The sequence below is a fragment of the Rutidosis leptorrhynchoides genome, chromosome 6 (assembly GCF_046630445.1).
Source record: "Rutidosis leptorrhynchoides isolate AG116_Rl617_1_P2 chromosome 6, CSIRO_AGI_Rlap_v1, whole genome shotgun sequence".
NCBI classification, from domain to species: Eukaryota; Viridiplantae; Streptophyta; class Magnoliopsida; order Asterales; family Asteraceae; genus Rutidosis; species Rutidosis leptorrhynchoides.
The window spans coordinates 281374472-281397339 of record NC_092338.1 but is presented as its reverse complement, the minus strand read 5'-3'; positions in this window follow the sequence as shown (position 1 = coordinate 281397339).

Sequence of the window (22868 nt, the reverse complement as noted above, 5' to 3'; positions counted from 1 at the left end):
AGCGTTAGCTTACCCTCTCGTTGTTTACATTTTTATAGATTGCACGGATGCGGTGGCTCGGGTAAGCGCGGGGACTAGTGGACTTGCGTAGTTGCTTTAGAAGACTTGCTTTTGGATTTGATTAGGATTGGGTAGCGTGTCCCCAATCCCATTCTCGGTCTATGTTTTTGTATAAACTAATGGGTCGAAATAGTCACTTATGGTATTTTGGGTCGATGTGGGCCCGGTGTCGTAAAACTCGGTTTTTATTGTGAAAAACTCTTAGTTTAAACTATTGTAATATATTGTGAAAGTGTTTTGGTTTAAAAGTGTCGGGAAGCGGGTTTTCGCCCGCGTGAGTTCGAAAAACTGATCAGAATGTTTTAGTACATCTGGACGCCGTCCCAGATGTCTGGACACTTTCCCAGTCTTAAGAGCTGGACGCCGTCCAAGCTTTTGGACGCCGTCCAGATCAACTGTTTCAGAAATTTTTTTTGTGGCACGTTTTCGGATGGTTAACGGGTTGGTTCGTTACACCTATGAGGGAACTTGGGTCACGATATGAGAATACATGAAATAAATTATAATTATACGATAGTAATGAAAGACGATGACTGAATGATTAAGTGATGATGATAGTGACATGATTATGATCATGATGTTAATTGATAAAGAAAATGATCATATGATTTTAAGAATAATGATACTATGATAATTACACGAATGAATATGATATAGGATGGTGATGATGGATATGATGTTGAATACGATATTGATATAATAATGATCATGGTGATGATCGTATAATGATGACGATGCTTAGATTATTTGATGATGATATGTATTATGAATATTCAATGATGATGATGAGCTATTGTTGTTACCGCCTGCTGCATTTTCTGTTTTGTTATACCACAACGATGGTGATGCTTTATTGATGATGATGATGAGATTAAGAAGAAAACGTAATGTCGGGTTACATAGAAATAAGATGAGCATTAAAACAGAAAAGTCATCACAGTGGGATAGTATTAGGTGTTATTGGGTTTAAGCAAGAGGTCACGGGTTTGAGCCCCGGCAGGGACGTTTATTTTTTTTTAGGCTTATTACAAAAAGGTAGCCTTTCTAATAATTATAATTATTATAATTATTATTTTTTTATAAGTATTATTAATATTAATATAAAGTTTATCATTTAAGTATTATCATTGTTATTATGTTTATTATTATTATTATTATTATTATTATTATTATTATTATTATTATTATTATTATTATTATTATTATTATTATTATTATTATTATTATTACTATTATGAAACTAATAAAATTTATCATTATTTTCATTAATATTAGTATTAGTATTAACATTATTATTATTATTATTATTATTATTATTATTATTATTATTATTATTATTATTATTATTATTATTATTATTATTATTATTATTATTATTATTATTATTATTAGAATTTTTATCATCATTACTACTAAAAACATTATTATTAGTAAACTTATCTTTTCATTAAACTTATTATTATTATTAGAAGTATCATTATTATTATTATTATTAGTATTAACATTACTTGTATCTTTAATATTATTATTATTATTATTATCATAAAAAATACAAATTTTATTTTAGTTATAAATATTACTATTATTTTACCAAATAAATACTAATCATATAAACCTATATAATATAACAAATTATGGATTTTTATAAATACTAATCATATATATATATATATATATATATATATATATATATATATATATATATATATATATATATATATATATATATATATATATATATATATATATATAACTATATAAATATTAATTACATTAAATATATATATACAACTTAAAACTATATAACATATAAATTATGATATGATATATGAATTTACTCGATTACCATTTTATGTGTTAATATATATATACATGATATAGGTTCGTGAATCCGAGGTCAACCCTACTTTTGTTCAATGTGGTTATATGTATTTTTACTACAAAATACATTATGGTGAGTTTCATTACTCCCTTTTTAAATGCTTTTGCAATATATATTTTTGGGACTGAGAATACATGCGCTGTTTTTATAACTGTTTTACGAAATAGACACAAGTAATCAAAACTACATTATATGGCTGAATGATCGAAGCCGAATATGCCCCTTTTGATTGGTAACCTAAGAATTAGTAAACCGATCTACTAATTGATACGAATCCTAAAGATAGATCTATTGGGCCTAACGAACCCCATCCAAAGTACCGGATGCTTTAGTACTTCGATGTTGTTTTATCATGTCCGATGGATTTCCCGGAATGATAGGGGATATTCTTATATGCATCTTGTTAATGTCGGTTACCAGGTGTTCAATCCATATGAATGATATTTTTTTCTCTATGCATGGGACGTTTATTTATGAGAACTGAAAATGAAAATCTTGTGGTCTATTAAAATGATGGAAATGATTATTTATGTTAAACTAATGAACTCACCAACCTTTTGGTTGACACTTGAAAGCATGTTTATTCTAAGGTATTAAAGAAATTTTCCGCTGTGCATTTGCTCATTTTAAAGATATTACTTGGAGTCATTCATGACATATTTTAAAAGACGTTGCATTCGAGTCGTTGGTTCATCAAGATTATTATTAAGTCAATTATAGTTAGATATATTATGAAATGGTATGCATGCCTGTCAACTTTTGATGTGAAGAAAGTTTGTCTTTTAAAAACGAATGCAATGTTTGTAAAATGTATCATATAGAGGTCAAGTACCTCGCGATGTAATCATATGTTATTGTATTCGTTCTTATGGATTAGGACGGGTCTTTACATGTGGTATCAGAGCAATGGTCTTAGCGAACCAGGTCTTGCATTAGTGTGTCTAACTGATAGTTGTTTAGATGCATTAGTGGGTCTGGACTTCGACCGTGTCTGCATGTCAAAAGTTTTGCTTATCATTTAGTGTCAAAAATTATTTGCTTATCATCCTTAAAGTCTAGACACGTCTTACTTCCTCTATTGCATAGACTGTGTATAGATAAATTCATATCTTAGCGTATCTGTTATTGTTACCTTTGCCTAACAGCATCCGTAGATTTCTCCATAACTTATGGGATTTTAGTATTATATATGCATATGTAAATTATGTATTGCAGGGTACTAATGTACATCCTATAATCTATTTCTTATCAAAAATCCTTCATCTGATCATACGAGATGAATCCGTCAATCAGTTCGAGTCCCTCAGATTCCGATAGCTATTCCGATAGTTATTTCGACAGCTATTCCGATATGGATTTTCACTCAAACTCCGAAAGCAGTATAACCAGAATGAATCAACCAATCAGTCATCCCCAATTCATCTGATGAGTTCATAGTCGACTTAAACAATGGAGACGCGAAGACGGCGACCCTTTCCATCCACCAAATTGCCCTCTTGGCGAAGAACCTGAAGCACCTACCGGCGAATCTATCCGAAACACCATTTTCAGCCTCATTTCCAGAGTAATTCGACACGATTATATTCTATCCACAATGCTAAACCTTATTCATCTGCTCATTCCGACCGACAATCATTCCGGAATAATAGAAGAAGTTAGCGAACTTCGCGCTCGAGTAATCAATTTGGAGAATATGGTGCAAAATCTACCAGCTTCAGCAACATCACCGGCACCAACAGTACCATCAATAATAGCACCAGTGCCATCAACAATCCATGCCTCAATATCACCATCTGTACTTCGAGTATGATCTTCGTTCTACGTATCATTCTACCTCATTTATCTTCGTTCGACATAGCAAATATGTAATCTCTAAAGTTTTAGAGATTATTTATTCTAGTTCCAACCGAAAACTAAATGAGTTTAATATTATGTTAACTCATTAAATCCATGATTACATCTGAAGAAAATATATATGTATATATGTTTTCATAAAGATTGTAATTAAAAATTCTTTTGTACAAACTGTCAATGGTGAAAATATTTTAACGGGTAGGTAATACCCGAAGAATATTTAGATTTCACATTAATAAGTTACATTGTACGTTCTTCGAATCTGATTCAACAGTCATTTACTATCCTACTTACATCCACACACATATGTATCCGTTCACCGCAGAATAACCATTTTCATTCAATTTCATATTTGGATTTTGACCTATCAGAATCTAACAAGTGGCATAATGAAGAAATAATGGACACAATAAAAATTTATTAGAAACAGACTAATTAACAATATGAAATTTTGTTAAGAAACCTCGCTAACAAGATCCTAGCTAACTATTCCTAGCTAACTGTTAATTCTGTATCACATTTTATTTTATCGCAATTTATTTATCGCAATTTAATTATCGCAATTTATTTAGCGCAGTTTATTTATCGCAATTTATATTCTCGCAATTTTATTTATCGTCATTTAATTTCTGTATTTATTTTACGCTCTTTAAATATCGGGACATGTATACAAGGTTTTGACATATCATATCGACGCATATATATATATATTATTTGGAATAACCATAGACACTCTATATGCAGTTATGATCGAGTTCTCTATACAGGGTTGAGGTTGATTCTATAATAATATATATACTTTGAGTTGTGATCGAGTCTGAGACATGTACACAGGTCACGATACGTATTAATTAATTCGAATATTATATATTAAAATATATATGAATTATTGGACTGTTAACTGTGGACTATCGACTGTGGACTAATAACATTGGACAATTAAAATGAATTAAAATATTGATTATAACATATGAAACTAAACATTCCTTCAAGTTTGCCACTTGATTTCATCCTAAACTTAACTTATATCTTGACGATTACGATCTGCGTTCAAACCTTTCATGATACTTGAAAACACCTCAATCGAGAGGATGAACCAACCGCACTTCATCTACGGAAGAAAAGATCCATGCATATAGTTATGCACCTGAAAACATTCGGAACTTGAGTAAACGTTTAACACGTATCTGTGCTAACTCCTTTGGCATTGTTATTACCAAAAATAACTTTGCAACTCTTTTTCACAATAGTCAGTTTTGTCACAACTCCAGCAAGTCAACTTTGACTTTTCGTTCGAAACAACCTTATTATAACCTTGATATATATGTTGTCTTTTCGCCTTCGTTACCGGGGAACTGTTTATATCCCACCACATTAACAGTAAACGTACCAACAACTTCACTAATCTTTGGCGAAAGTCACTTCGATAAATCACTATATTTATTCATTAATACCCTATCATATACTCATCCGCTTTCTGTAACGATAATTGCCATACCAATTACCGGGAATCAGCAATCAGTATTTCGAATCTCGCAACGTTTCTACATCAACAGTTATATGTATACATATAACCTTTATCTCTTAGAATTATGATCTTTCATTCTGAAATTCTGAAAAGCATCCAGTCTGCGAATTAATGCTCTGAATTTTAAAAAGTTGAATGAAGGAACAAAAACTGTAAACGACCTCAACAGCCAAAAGTTGATGATAAAGAATTGTATGTTGGCAAAGCTCAGAAAAAGTTTGAAACTGAAAAACTGATTGAGCAAACTACGAAGGGGTCTCTGAACAAATCACAAGGACTAAATTTGTACATTAAGAATCTTAATGATTCTGTTTCTGATGAAATCTTTAGCGAATACCTTGCTTCTGACTCCAAACTCTTGCGGACAAATTTTCTTCACCATCCTTCGATATTAGAAATTCCAAGATATCATCGTATCTTTCGTTATAAATATCCTCCATATTTCTGAAGATATTTTCATAACTATTGTTATCTGAAATCATTAATCTCTTCGTGATATCAGTGGTACATCATATAGAAACTGTTAGTTTCTATATTCTGTAAACTTTCGAGCCTAAAATATGAATGTTATTGAAGTAATGTTGGGAACTGATGCATGAGTTAGTATAATATAATGACACTTGATCAACGTGATTATATTACAGTAAGTCATGTTGAGTTCTAATGGGACGTGATGATTCACAGATCATAATGTCATCACGTGCCATGTTACATAACTCTTTCATTCTGCGTAACTTCTGAACATATCAAGAAAATATATTCTTGATAGTTCTATTCTCAGTGATTCTGGTAATTTGACAAATCGAATCGTGCTAATACGTTCTTTCTTGTTTAGAATATTAAGTTCATTTGAAACTCCATACTTACGAATTCTGGACAATTACTCGCTTTACTAGAGGTCGAGAAGAGAATAAAAAAGGCAAAGAGTTCTAAAATATAAGAGAAAATATAAGCCCAATAACAACACAGAGGTTACAAACCGTGGATATTAATACGAATAGCAATATAAAGACAGGGTAGAAATTAAAAATAGTATCACCCCAAGATAATAGTAGAAGTAAACAGATTCTTCTGGTGAAAGATTGAAAAGAAGGATGATAGAAATGATAGTTAGGAAAATATCAAGGATCAGAACTGGATTAAGCATTTTCACAATTTTTGGATGTATGAACTAAGAAAGAAAGTATAGGAATGGTGAGAATAATGGAACGGAAGAGCTTAATTTATAATGGAAATATCAGGCGGAGTAATCTAAGCAGATCACCGTATTTAATTATAAAGATCTTAATTTCCTTATTCGCCGAAGAATCAAATCTTTTAGATTTCGAAGATTTTCTTTAAATCATTTGAATTCCGGAATTCAACCGAGACAACGTCAAAAGTTAAGACAAAACTTTATTTATTCCTTTCACTTTTGTGATAGCTTCATTTATACTCTCCGCGTAATCAAATCGTTTTATCTATATTAATCAATAATGATAAAACTCTATTTATCAACTCATATGCGTCATGAAAACATTTTTATTGTTAACCATGACGACCACACTCAATTTTCAGGACGAAATTTCTTTAACGGGTAGGTACTGTGATGACCCGGAAATTTTCAACCAAATTTAAACTAAATCTTTATATGTTTCCGACACGATAAGCAAAGTCTATAATGTTGAGTCTCAAAACTTTTGAAACAGTTTACATGAATGCATTGACCTTCGACTGCTCTCGACGATTCACGAACAATTAATTATAAATAAATATGTATGTATGTATATATAGATAATAATTCGAAATATAATTCGAAACATTATATGTTGTTGTTGTTAAAACAAATTTTGTAAAATAAAAAAATAAAATAAAAATAGAATATTATAATAATTATTAATTACAACATAATTATATATAAATAATGTATAGTAAAAATAAATATTAAATGATTGTAATACTCGTTTGATGTTCCGATTGATGTTAAGCAAGTTAAATTCAAATTTATCCGAAAATGAGTTATATGAATCATAGGCCTATTAAAAGCATATTTAAAAGCTAAATATTAAATTTCAACACTTTCTATATTTTACCTAGAATCGAGCGTGGACAGTGAGGTAATTTTTATTTAATAGTTAATAACCAAATTTTATACCATAATGACTAAAATAAATAAGAAAATTAACATAAAAATTTGGGTTCTTTCTGTGTACTTTTATCCATTATCAACGGGACACGAATTTCAGTCCATGAATGAAATAGTAGAAGACGGCTAACTTATTTACATGTTTATATAATTATATTATATTATAATGATTATTTTATTAATATTGTACATATTTCTGTTCTAAAATACTGATTGATTGATTACATGCTTTTCCTTTTCAAATCACCCACACCCACTACCAGTATTATATTATATCTATTGTTATATTATATATCAAAATCTATATCATAAATCTATATGTGCTATGTATGCTAGAGAGAGAGAGAGAGAGTATTCAGAGGGTCTCAAACCAATCACCACTTTCAATTAAACAACCACAATTGTATTAATTCTCTGCCACATCCGATTACACCAAAACATCACACGAACTTGAGCTACGGATGTTGTTCGAGTTTCAAGGCTATATTTGTTAACCACCTTAGGTTTCGGTTACGTTTATTTGATCACCACAACCGTCACCTTTTATCACCACCTTCATCATCCTTACTTCGCTACAACTATATCGAAGACCACCATGTAAGTACCTGCAACTATGAACCACTGCAACTACTATATTTGTTATCACTCCTACTACTCGACACACAAACGAGTTTCTTTTCTCTTCGATTAACTCATCACCTTGAACCACCACCAAGTAACCACCATCGTGAACCAAATGATAATCTGTTTCTTTTTCTGTAACTGAAACTAAACCATCACCACCACCTTGATCATCAAACAACCGCAAACTCACCATCATCATCATTATTTAATTCTTTTGCTTTGTTCCTGTCTTAAACTATCGAAAGCCCACCACCATATCACAACCCTAGCATCCATGACCACCATCATTCACTATCTACGCCACCCTCACTCTCATCACGCACCACCACTCGCTGCTATGTTACTATTATTTTTTCTGCTACTACTCGTTAATCTGTTGTGCTCCTGTTTTCGTTCCAGCGATCACCAAAACAACATCATATGTTTAATTACTGCAGTAGAAAAAGGGATGTTTCCTATTTTTTTGTTATTGTAAATTTGAATTTGAGGATGAAAGCTGCATATATTCTAGCTGTCGGTTTCCTTCTTGATCAACCCCACACTCCACCGAAATTCATCTTAAATCCACACCAAGAATTATTTAATTTCGTTACTTTTCCTTTTTTCCTTTTGCTAGCTCCCATGTGATAAAGTAGAAGATGAGTGCTTTTTATTAAATCATTGTGTTGCTGTCTAATGCGTATAAAAAAAGAACAAACAAACAATGAAACCCCACAATTACTTTAAGGTTACTACTTGATTTCAAAGTTCCTGTTATCAAGACAAAAGCACCGACGTTCTTTTAAACTTAATATATGTAAAATGAGCAGGCGGTTTTGGTTGGGCTGCCATGTTCGTTTGGGCTGCCTTATTCATTTGGGTTTTTGTGTGGACCGTGACAGACTAGAAACGGGAAGGATACTTGGGCCTATGAGGGAACTTGGGTTACGATATGAGAATACATGAAGTAAATTATAATTATACGGTAGTAATAAAAGACGATGACTGAATAATTAAGTGATGATGATAGTGACATGATTATGATCATGATGTTAATTGATAAAGAAAATGATCATATGATTTTAAGAATAACGATACTATGATTATTACACGAATGAAAATGATATAGGATGGTGATGATGGATATGATGTTGAATACGATATTGATATAATAATGATCATGGTGATGATCGTATAATGATGACGATGCTTAGATTATTTGATGATGATATGTATTATGAATATTCGATGATGATGATGATGAGCTATTGTTGTTGCCGCCTGCTGCATTTTCTGTTTTGTTATACCACAATGATGGTGATGCTTTATTGATGATGATGATGAGATTAAGAAGAAAACGTAATGTCGGGTTACATAGAAATAAGATGTGTATTAAAACAGAAAAGTCAACATAGTGGGATAGTATTAGGTGTTATTGGGTTTAAGCAAGAGGTCACGGGTTCGAGCCCCGGCAGGGACGTTTATTTTTTTTAGGTTTATTACAAAAAGGTAGCCTTTCTCATAATTATAATTATTATCATTATTATTTTTTTATAAGTATTATTAATATTAATATAAAGTTTATCATTTAAGTATTATCATTGTTATTATGATTATTATTATTGTTATTATTATTATTATTATTATTATTATTATTATTATTATTATTACTATTATGAAACTAATAAAATTTATCATTATTTTCATTAATATTAGTATTAGTATTAACATTATTATTATTATTATTATTATTATTATTATTATTATTATTATCATTATTATTATTATTATTATTATTATTATTATTATTATTATTATTATTATTATTATTATTATTATTATTATTATTAGAATTTTTATCATCATTACTACTAAAAACATTATTATTAGTAAACTTATATTTTCATTAAACTTATTATTATTATTAGAAGTATCATTATTATTATTATTATTATTATTATTATTATTATTATTATTATTATTATTATTATTATTATTATTATTATTATTATTATTATTAGTATACAAATTTTATTTTAGTTATAAATATTACTATTATTTTACCAAATAAATACAAATTATATAAACCTATATAATATAACAAATTATGGATTTTTATAAATACTAATCATATATATATATATATATATATATATATATATATATATATATATATATATATATATACATTAATAAAAACTATATAAATAGTAATTACATTAAATATATATATATATACAACTTAAAACTATATAACACATAAATTATGATATGATATATGAATTTACTCGATTACCATTTTATGTGTTAATATATATATATACATGATATAGGTTCGTGAATCCGAGGTCAACCCTACTTTTGTTCAATGTCGTTATATGTATTTTTACTACAAAATACATTATGGTGAGTTTCATTACACCCTTTTTAAATGCTTTTGCAATATATATTTTTGGGACTGAGAATACATGCGCTGTTTTTATAACTGTTTTACGAAATAGACACAAGTAATCAAAACTACATTATATGGTTGAATGATCGAAGCCGAATATGCCCCTTTTGCTTGGTAACCTAAGAATTAGTAAACCGATCTACTAATTGACGCGAATCCTAAAGATAGATCTATTGGGCCTAACGAACCCCATCCAAAGTACCAGATGCTTTAGTACTTCAATGTTGTTTTATCATGTCCGATGGATTTCCCGGAATGATAGGGGATATTCTTATATGCATCTTGTTAATGTCGGTTACCAGGTGTTCAATCCATATGAATGATATTTTTGTCTCTATGCATGGGACGTTTATTTATGAGAACTGAAAATGAAAATCTTGTGGTCTATTAAAATGATGGAAATGATTATTTATGTTAAACTAATGAACTCACCAACCTTTTGGTTGACACTTGAAAGCATGTTTATTCTCAGGTATTAAAGAAATCTTCCGCTGTGCATTTGCTCATTTTAAAGATATTACCTGGAGTCATTCATGACATATTTCAAAAGACGTTGCATTCGAGTCGTTGAGTTCATCAAGATTATTATTAAGTCAATTATAGTTGGATATATTATGAAATGGTATGCATGCCTGTCAACTTTTGATGTGAAGAAAGTTTGTCTTTTAAAAATGAATGCAATGTTTGTAAAATGTAACATATAGAGGTCAAGTACCTCGCGACGTAATCATATGTTATTGTATTCGTTCTTATGGATTAGGACGGGCCTTTACATCAGTTTGGTTCTCAACCACCAGCATTGGACCCCTGTGTTCCCTATCTACACCTAAATACTCTCCAATGAGAGTAACAAAAATGCCTCCTCCTATTATTCCCCCGTCCTGTGTTCCTTCCACAACTTTGGACAAATAAAACCCAACACAGTATGGGATATTAACAAAGCCTCTAGTGTCTCGAATGCACTTAAGGTAGAATAAATCGTTTAGGGTCACTTTCTCCTTGTTTCTACCTCTTTGTGTAATCGAGTTTGCTAAAAATCTATGTATTATAACGAGTTCTGCTTTATTAATATCTAAATAGGAGTGTCTTTCACCCCGCGTAAACACATTAAAATTTGACATACGCCTCCATATGGCGTTAGCGTCAAAATCTCTATCTACCCTCTCACCTTGATAAATTAAAGCTGTACAATCAGGTGATAATAATTCAGCGGGGGTGTAAATCTGTAAAGCTCTAGCCATGTCTATCATAGACATCCTGTACATCCTACCTCCAAGTAAAAATCTAAGAAAAGTCTTATCGTCTAACCTATCTACATCCTTATTTAAGGCTATAGTACTCATTAGCTCAACACACCACTCCTTATATACAGGCCTACGAGTGGTAAATAAACATTCCCAATAAGGAAAAGAAGAGTTGCCATACCTTTGGATTACTAATAGCCTAACTGAGTTAGCTAGGTTGACCCTTTCTAAAGGCTCCCTATCTATTACCCTTGGTACTTCCACATTTTTGGTGCAAAGCTTAAATTTGTTACATTGGTACATTGGGTAATCTCTCCAGCTTCTATCAAATCTTAGATTAGGATGTAACTCCTGTTCATGAATTCTTGAGTGTTCTATTACATGGTGAACGAGAAATACTATGTAGGCAATAAAAAATTATGGTTCTTGTTCATAGTATGGCACGTGTTGATCATAATGTTGTTGTTGTTCAGGTTGTAGTTCCGGTTGTGGTTCTTGATCAGGTTCTTGTTCAGGTCGTCTAGACGATGATGCACCGTCTGTATCTGTATTTCTCTGCAAAACACATTAAACACAAAATTTGTGCATTCAAATATGCATTAGTGTTAGCAAAATAACAAATTAAAATAATTACAATAACATGTTTAATCAATATTAAACTTATACTCATTTTCATATTTTTATCAATTCTACAATTTTTCAAATAAGCATATATGAAAAGGTATACAAAGTTCATAAGCATTCAACTCAAATAACATGTTAAAATAACCATTACTAGCAATTAAACAAGTTTTAAATGGCATTTATGTCAAAATAATCAAGTTCATGAATTTTAGACTTAAAAAGTCCACTTTGATGCTCAAAAATCATGTTTAGGATCAAAGTTTGGATCATTTAGCTACCTAAACATGTTACACTACTTAATTTAGCAATAATTCATAACAAAAATCGACCATAACCTGTTTATATCAATAAGCCCCAAATTACTCAAGAACACAAATCCTAGATTTCTAAAATTTTTGAAGTTTAAGGCTTCAAATCATGACAAATAGCATCAATCTAGGTTATACAAGCATAATATATGAATAATTTAACTCTAATTACACTAGAAATTATCAAAATCAAATTAGGTAAAAATTTGCTCATAATTACTATAAATTCGAATTTAAAGAGTTTTAGGGGCGGAATCGTTACCTTCTTTGAAAAACTTCTGAACAAACGCATGATTAGAGCGGATTTTAGCAAGAAATTTGGTGAATTTTGATGAAAAATTGATGAATTTAGGGGTGTTTGTGTGGAGATGCTCGCATGTGTGTGTGTTTGTGAGAAGGCAGAAGCAGCGAGCTGCTTATTTTAATCTGTCCAGAATTTCCAGCCCATGCGTTCGCATGGGTTGGATGTGTAAACCAGATTGCGATCGCATGGGGTATGGGTTTTTTTTTATTATTTTTTTTTATAAAAACCTTTTACTTATAAATTAAATAATTAACTAATTTAAAATTTTGTTTCTTTTTAGACTGAGGGTGTTTTGGTACGTTGACTGAAAAGACCCGTCCTAATCCATCTGGACGAAGTCCATATCGATTACAAATGATTCTCAATAGTTGATTACATCGCGAGATACTTGACCTCTATATGATATATTTTACAAACATTGCATTCGTTTTTAAAAGACAAACTTGCTTTACATCGAAAGTTGACAGCATGCATACCATTTCATACTATATCCAACTATAATTGACTTAGTAATAATCTTGATAAACTCAATGACTCGAATGCAACGTCTTTTTGAAATATGTCATGAATGACTCCCAGTAATATCTCTAAAAATGATCAAATGCACAGCGGAAGATTTCTTTCGTACCTGAGAATAAACATGCTTTTAAGTGTCAACCAAAAGGTTGGTGAGTTCATTAGTTTAACATAAATAATCATTTCCATCATTTTAATAGACCACAAGATTTTCATTTTCAGTTCTCATAAATATACGTCCTATGCATAGAGACAAAAATATCATTCATATGGATTGAACACCTGGTAACCGACGTTAACTTAATGCATAGAATATCCCCAAAACAGAACCTCTCGTCTGTATAATAATCTCTAAGTACTAAAGCATTCGTACCCTGAATGGGACTTGTCAAGGTCCATAGATCTATCTTTAGGATTCGCGTCAATCAGGGGCCATTTCCCTAAATTCTTAGGTTACCAGACTTGAAGGGCTCTATTCGGTTTAATAATCCAACCATATAATGTAGTTTTTGATCACTTGTTTCTATTTCGTAAAACATTTATAAAAGCAGCGCATGTATTCTCAGTCCCAAAAATATATATTGCAAAAGCATTTAAAAAGGGAGCAAATTAAACTCACAATGCTGTATTTTGTAGTAAAAATACATATGACGATATTGAACAATGCAATGTTGGCCTCGGATTCACGAACCTATATCATTTATATATATATTAAAACAAATAACGGAAATTACATAATTTTTATTTATTAATATATATTACTTATATATTTTTGTATTTATATAGGATTTATACTAACTTCCATTTAAAACATATACTTATACTTATATTATATCTTACATTATTTGTGATATATATTTATTTTATATATATATATATATATATATATATATATATATATATATATATATATATATATATATATATATATATATATATATATATATATATATATATATATCTTAAAGTGATTGATATCTATTCATTTAGTTATGTATATATATATATATATATATATATATATACATATATATATATATATATATGTCCATATATTTATATATATGTTTAGTATTATTTAAAATTAGTAATTTGTTATACGAAGATATTTATAGGAAAAATATATATATTTGTTTGATATACAGTTATATGAAATGTTAATATAATTATGATATATGTAATATGTATACTTTTATGTACATAATATTTATCTAAAAAAATATTATAGTTTTGATAATAATGGTTTACTAATAATAAAGATATTGTTAATAATAATAATACTAATAATAATAACTATAATTTTACTACTAAATATATTAGTTTTAATAATAATACTACTACTATTAATGATAAAATGTAAATTTGTATTTTGATAGTGATAATAACAAATAAACTTATCAATAATAAAAAAAATAACCACAATTGTAGCTAACATCATAATACTAATAATAATAAATGATAATTACTACTTTAGTAGTTATAATAACATTAATAATCAATAAACATAATAATAATAATAATAATAATAATAACAATAACAATAATAATAATAATAATAATAATAATAATAATAATAATAATAATAATAATAATAATAATAATAATAATAATAATAATAATAATAATAATAATAATAATGATAGGAAAAATAATTCAAAAAGTATACCCTTCTCTAAAAAGAATTGGTCCAGACAGGACTCGAACCCGCGACCTCTCGCTCACCCGTCAACAACCCAAACCGTCCCTCTGCTCTTGCTTTTCTAATTTGTAACCCGTTTTAATTACATTTAACCCATTAACTCAGTTTTATCTTCTTCTTCATCACGATATCAATCGATTTCTAATTATGCAAATCATCAAGGCAAATACTTAGACACTTCAAAATACTGACAAACAATCAATACTCAATGTTTATACTACTTTGAAAATAAAAAAAAAATTAAAGAGAGCTCCTGCTGTTCGATGCAGGTATTAAAAAAAAATTTGATTTCCATTTTTCGAACGTATTAGACAAAGTTCATAACATGAAATATGTTGCAATTCACCTCTATAACCTATAAAAATTATCAATTTAACTCAATTCGAAACAGAACACGCGAATTTGACTGAAGAATAATAGTTGACTTTTTAGAAACAAAATTTGACTTCACGAATTCTAGATGAATAATACAAATTGGATTATGAAACTTTGCAGGAAGTTTCATTAGGGGATTTCTAACGTGACTGCATTTACGGATGTTGAAAATTGATTCGATTTTTAATTCTTGCTTAAAACAGTACGTAAAAAAAATGAAAATAGCATAAAATTTAATTGAACTTCCCTTCGGTTTCTTTGATTAGCAGAGAATATGTATAATTGTGCAAGTGATTGATAACATTAATTTGTTGAGAATTGTTTGGTAGACGAATGATTAAGGTCGACAATTGATTACGGGCTAGGAGAAAAAAATAGAGAAAGAGGGAAAGAAAAAAATAAAAAAAATAAGGTGATAGTGGACTAAGTTATTTAGCACGCGTATATATCCGTTCTTTTTTTTTTTTTAATAGTTACAGTAATATATAAAAATAATCAGAATAATATTAATGTAACAATTTACAGGTATCATACTTTATATCCATATATAATAATTTTTAATAGTATTAATAATACTGATATTATTATTTGTATAATGTTTAATAATTATACAATATCTATTATATGATAATATATTTTGAATGTTTAATATTTATGTATTTTAATATAAATACATTATATAATATATATTTGCATTTTCATAATGAAAATATAATCGTCGTACCTATACACGTATAAGTATGGTATATACGTTTATTTAAAAAAAATCATCTTATTTCATAATAGAAATAAATAGTATGAATTTCAACACATAATACTCATGACTTTTATATATACCAATATACATATGATATAATAATAGTTACGTAATACCATATGATATGTTATATAATAACTTTTTATTGAATATCTAATAATCATAACTTTATATATATAACAACATGCATATAATAATAATTATACATGGAACTCATATTTCAAATTAATGTTTAATTTCTATATTTTATAATTTCAGATTATTATATATTTTCCCATTTACATACATATATATATATATATATATATATATATATATATATATATATATATATATATATATATATATATATATATATATATATATATATATATATATATATATATATATAATTACTTACAAACTATTGTTCGTGAATCGTCGGGAATAGTCTAGGTCAAATGCATTTATGTAAAATAGTTTCAACATTACAGACTCTGCTTATCGTGTAGGAAACATATAAGGATTAAGTTTAAATTTTGGTCGGAAATTCTCGGGTCATCACAGTACCTACCCGTTAAAGAAATTTCGTCCCGAAATTTGAGTGAGGTGGTCATCGCTAACAATAAAAATGTTTTCATGACGAATATGAGTTGATAAATTGAGTTTTATCATCATTGAGTAATATAGATAAAAATAATTCGATTATTCGAAGAGTACGAATGAAGCTATCACCAAAGAGTGAAATAGGAAAGTAAAGATTCATCTTAACTTTTGACAGAGTTAGGGTTGAATTCCGGAATTCAAGGGATTTAAAAAAAAAATCTTCGAAATCTAACAGATTTGATTCTTCGGCGAGTAAGAAAATTAAGATCTCTATAATTAAATACGGTGATCTGCCTCGATTTCTCTGTCTGATATTTCCATTATAAATTAAACTCTTCCCGTTCCATAATTTTCACCATTCCTATACTTTCTTTCATGGTTCTTACATCCACAAGATTGTGAAAATGTTTAATCCAGTTCTGATTCTTGTCCTTATCCTGACTATTGCAACAATCATTCTCCTTTTCCAACTTCCACCAGAGGAATCTATTTTCTTTTACTTCGCCCTTGGGGTTATAGTGTTTTTAATTCTCCCGTCTCTTTATGTTGCGATAAACATTGATATAAACGGTCTGTAATTTTTGTATTGCTATTGGGCTTTATATCTCCCCTTATATTTCAATGTCCCTATTTCTGTTTACTATAATCATTGTTATCCACAGTTAATACTCCCTCCTATTTGCTGCGATTTATACTCCACTTTCTATTTCGGAGCTTTGTCCCTTCGTTTCTTCTTCTTGCGACTGAGCATCTCTTGTAATGGTCCAGAATTCGTGGATATAAGTTTCAGAATGAACATTGTTAATGTTCTAAGAAGGGAATGGTAATGGCACGATCTTGATTTGTTAAATTACCAGAATACCTTAGAAAAGACCGAATCATCAAGGAATATTTTCTTGATATTTTAGAGGTTTAAATAGAATACAAGAGTCGTGTAACATGGCACATGATGATGTTAGAGTCTGTGAATCATCACGTTTCATTAGAAACTCAGCATTACTTACTGTAATATAATCACGTTGATCAAGTGTCATTATATTATACTAACTCATGCTTCAGTTCCCAACACTACTTCAAAAACATTCATATTTTAAATTCAAAAGTTTACATAATATAGAAACTAACAGTTTCTATATGATGTAACACTGATAGCACGAAGAGATTAATGATTTCAGATAAGAATAGTTATGAAAATATCTTCAGAAATATGGAGGATATTTATAATGAAAGATACGATGATATCTTGGAATTTCTAAGTTCGAAAGTTGATAAGGAAAAAATTTTCCGCAAGATTTTAACATGACCTCGGGGCAGGATATTCTCTAAAGATTTCATCGGATCCAGAATTACCTGGATTCTTTGAATATAGGGTCTGGTCCTTGTATTTGTCCTTGGTCTCCTTCATGGTTAGCTCAATCCGTTTACCAGTTCCAACTTTTCTGATCTTTTCCAACATACTATTCTTTATTATCAAACTTCTGGCTATTAAGATCGTTTACAGTCTTTACTGCTTCATTCAGCTTTTTCAGCATTCCGAGTATTGATTCATAGACTAGGTGCTTTTCAAAATTTCAGAATGGAAGATCATAGTTCTAAGAGATAAATGTTATATGGATACATATAACTATTGATGTGGAAACGTTGCGATACTCACAATACAGATTTGCTGATTTTCGGTAATTGGTAATGCAATTTTTGTTACAAGATGCGGATGAGTACATGATGAGACTTTAATAGGTAAATATAGTGATTTGTTGGAGAGTTTTAAACCAAGGAGCGACGTGGTTGCTGGTACATTTGCTGGTAATATGGTGGAATATAAAAGGTTCTCCGGTAACAATAAAAGAGCACGCATATATATAAAAGTTATAATAAGGTTAATCCAAATAAAGAGTCGAAGTTGACTTGTTGGAGCTATGACAAAATTTGCTAATTTGAAAAGGGATTGCAAAGTTATTTTCAGTAATAACAACACCAAAGGAGCTAGCACAAATACTTGTTAAATGTTTACTCAGGTTCCTAGTGTTTTCAGATGCATAACTATATGCATAAGTTCTTCCTTTCATAGATGAAGTGCGGTTGGTTCATCCTCTCGATTGAGGTGTTTTCAAGAGTCATGAAAGGTTTTGAACGCAGATTGTAATCGTCAAGATACAAATGAGGTTTAAGATGAAATCAAGTGGCAAACTTGAAGAATTGTTTAGTTTCATATGTTATAATCAATATTTTAATTCATTTTAATTGTCCAATATCGGCAGTCCACAGTTGATAGTCCACAAATTAACAGTTCAATAATTCATATATATCTTAATATATAATATTCGAATTAATTAATACGTATCCTGACCCATGTACATATCTCACACTCGATCACAACTCAAAGTATATATATTATTATAGAATCAACCTCAACCCTGTGTAGCTAACTCCCGCATTTCTGAATATAGAGTGTCTATGGTTATTCCAAATAATATATATATATATATATATATATATATATATATATATATATATATATATATATATATATATATATATATATATATATATATATATATATATATATATATATATATATATATATATATGTCAAAACCTTCTATATGTGTCCCGATATTTAAAGTGCGTAAAATAAATAACAGAAATTAAATGACGATAAATAAAATTGCGAGAATTAAAATTGCGATAATTAATAAATTGCGATAAATAAATGTAATACGGAATTAACAGTTAGCTAGGAACAATTAGCTAGGATTTTGTTAGCATGAATTCTTAACAAAATTCCTCATAGTTAATTTGTCTGTTTCTAACAAATTTTATTTTGTCCAATATTTTTCTTCATTATGCCACTTGTTGGATTCTGATGAATCAAAATCCAAAAATGAAATTGAATGAAAATAGTTATTCTGCGGTGAACGAATTCGTATATCTATGGATGTAGGTAGGATAGTAAATGGCTGTTGGAATCAGATTCGAAGAATGTACAGTGTAACTTTTCAATGTGAAAACTAAATATTCCTCGGGTATTACCTACCCGTAAAAAAAATATTTTCACCATTAACAGTTTGTACGAAAAAAATTTTTAATTACAATCTTTGTGAAAATATACTTACATATATTTTATTCAGATGTAATCATGGATTTAATGAGTTAATATAGTATTAAACTCATTTGGTTTACCGTTAAAACTAGAATACATAATCTCTAAAACATTAGAGATTACATAATTGCCATGAAGAACGAAGATAATTGATGTAGAACGATATGTAGAGCGAGGATTATACTTCGAGGTATTGAATGAGATGTTGAGGCATGGTTTGTTGATGGTACTGGTGCTGTTACTGATGGTACTTTTGGTGCTGGTGATGTTACTGAAGCTGGTAAATTTTGCACCATATTTTCCAAGGCTACAACTTGGGTGCGAAGCTTGTTGACTTCTTATATTATTGCGGAATGATTGTCGGTCTGAACAAGCGGATGAATAAGGTTTTGAATTTGAGATAGTATATAATCATGGTGAGATACTCTGGAAACGAGAGAGAGAAAATGGTGTCTCAAACAGGTTCGCCGGTAAGTGCTTCAGGTTCATCGTCAAGAGGGTAATTTGGTTGGTGGAAAGGATCGCCTTCTTCGCGTCTCCATTGATTAAATCGACTACGAACCCATCAGATGAATTGGGGATGGATGATTGGTTGATTCATTCTGGTGACGCTGATTTCGGAGTTTAGGTGAACGTCCATGTCGGAATAGCCGTCAGAATAACTATTGGAATAGCTATCGGAATTTGAGGGACTCGAACTGGTTGAAGGATTCATCCCGTACGATCAGATAAAGGATTTTCGATAAGAAATAGATTATAGGATGTAGATTAGTACCCTGCAATACATAGTTTACATATGCATATATAATACTAAAATCCCATAAGTTACGGAGGAATCTACGGAAGCTGTCAGGTAAAGGTAACAATAATAGATACGCTAAGATATAAATTTATCTATACACTATTCATGCAATCAATGCAGTAATATGTGTCTAGACTAGGAATGATAAGCAGGTAATTTCCTAAGGATGATAAGTAGATGATTTTTGACACGAAATGATAAGCAAAACTTTTGACATGCAGACACGGTCGAAGTCCAGACTCACTAATGCACCCTAACGACTTATCAGTTAGACACACTAATGCAGACCTGGTTCGCTAAGACCACCGCTCTGATACCAACTGAAGCGATCCGTCCTAATCCATCTGAACGAAGTCCATATCGATTACAAATGATTCCCAATAGTTGATTACATCGCGAGATACTTGACCTCTATATGATACATTTTACAAACATTGCATTCGTTTTTAAAAGACGAACTTGCTTTACATCGAAAGTTGACTGCATGCATACCATTTCATACTATATCCAACTATAATTGACTTAGTAATAATCTTGATAAACTCAATGACTCGAATGCAACGTCTTTTTGAAATATGTCATGAATGACTCCCAGTAATATCTCTAAAAATGAGCAAATGCACAACGGAAGATTTCTTTCGTACCTGAGAATAAACATGCTTTAAAGTATCAACCAAAAGGTTGGTGATTTCATTAGTTTAACATAAATAATCATTTCCATTATTTTAATAGACCACAAGATTTTCATTTTCAGTTCTCATAAATATACGTACCATGCATAGAGACAAAAATATCATTCATATGGATTGAACACCTGGTAACCGACGTTAACTTAATGCATAGAATATCCCCAAAACAGAACCTCTCGTCTGTATAATAATCTCGAAGTACTAAAGCATTCATACCCCGAATGGGACTTGTCAAGGTCCATAGATCTATCTTTAGGATTCGCGTCAATCAAGGCCATTTCTCTAAATTCTTAGGTTACCAGACTTGAAGGGCGATATTCGGTTTAATAATCCAACCATATAATGTAGTTTTTGATCACTTGTGTCTATTTCATAAAACATTTATAAAAGCAGCGCATGTATTCTCAGTCCCAAAAATATATATTGCAAAAGCATTTAAAAAGGGAGCAAATGAAATTCACAATGCTGTATTTTGTAGTAAAAATACATATGACGATATTGAACAATACAGGGTTGGCCTCGGATTCACTAACCTATATCATTTATATATATATTAAAACATATAACGGAAATTACATAATTTTTATTTATTAATATATATTACTTATATATTTTTGTATTTATATAGGATTTATACTAACTTCCATTTAAAACATATACTTATACTTATATTATATCTTACATTATTTGTGATATATATTTATTTTGTATATATATATATAATATATATATATATATATATATATATATATATATCTCTTAAAGTGATTGATATCTATTCATTTAGTTATGTATATATATATATATATATATATATATATATATATATATATATATATATATATATATATATATATATATATATATGTCCATATATTTATATATATGTTTAGTATTATTTAAAATTAGTAATTTGTTATACGAAGATATTTATAGGAAAAATATATATATTTATTTGATATACAGTTATATGAAATGTTAATATAATTATGATATATGTAATATGTATACTTTTATGTACATAATATTTATCTAAAAAAAATTATGGTTTTGATAATAATGGTTTACAAATAATAAAGATATTGTTAATAATAATAATAATACTAATAATAATAACTATAATTTTACTACTAAAGATAATAGTTTTAATAATAATACTACTACTATTAATGATAAAATGTAAATTTGTATTTTGATAGTGATAATAACAAATAAACTTATCAATAAAAAAAAAATAACCACAATTGTAGCTAACATCGTAATTCATAATACTAATAATAATAAATGATAATTACTACTTTAGTAGTTATAAAAACATTAATAATCAATAAACATAATAATAATAATAATAATAATAATAA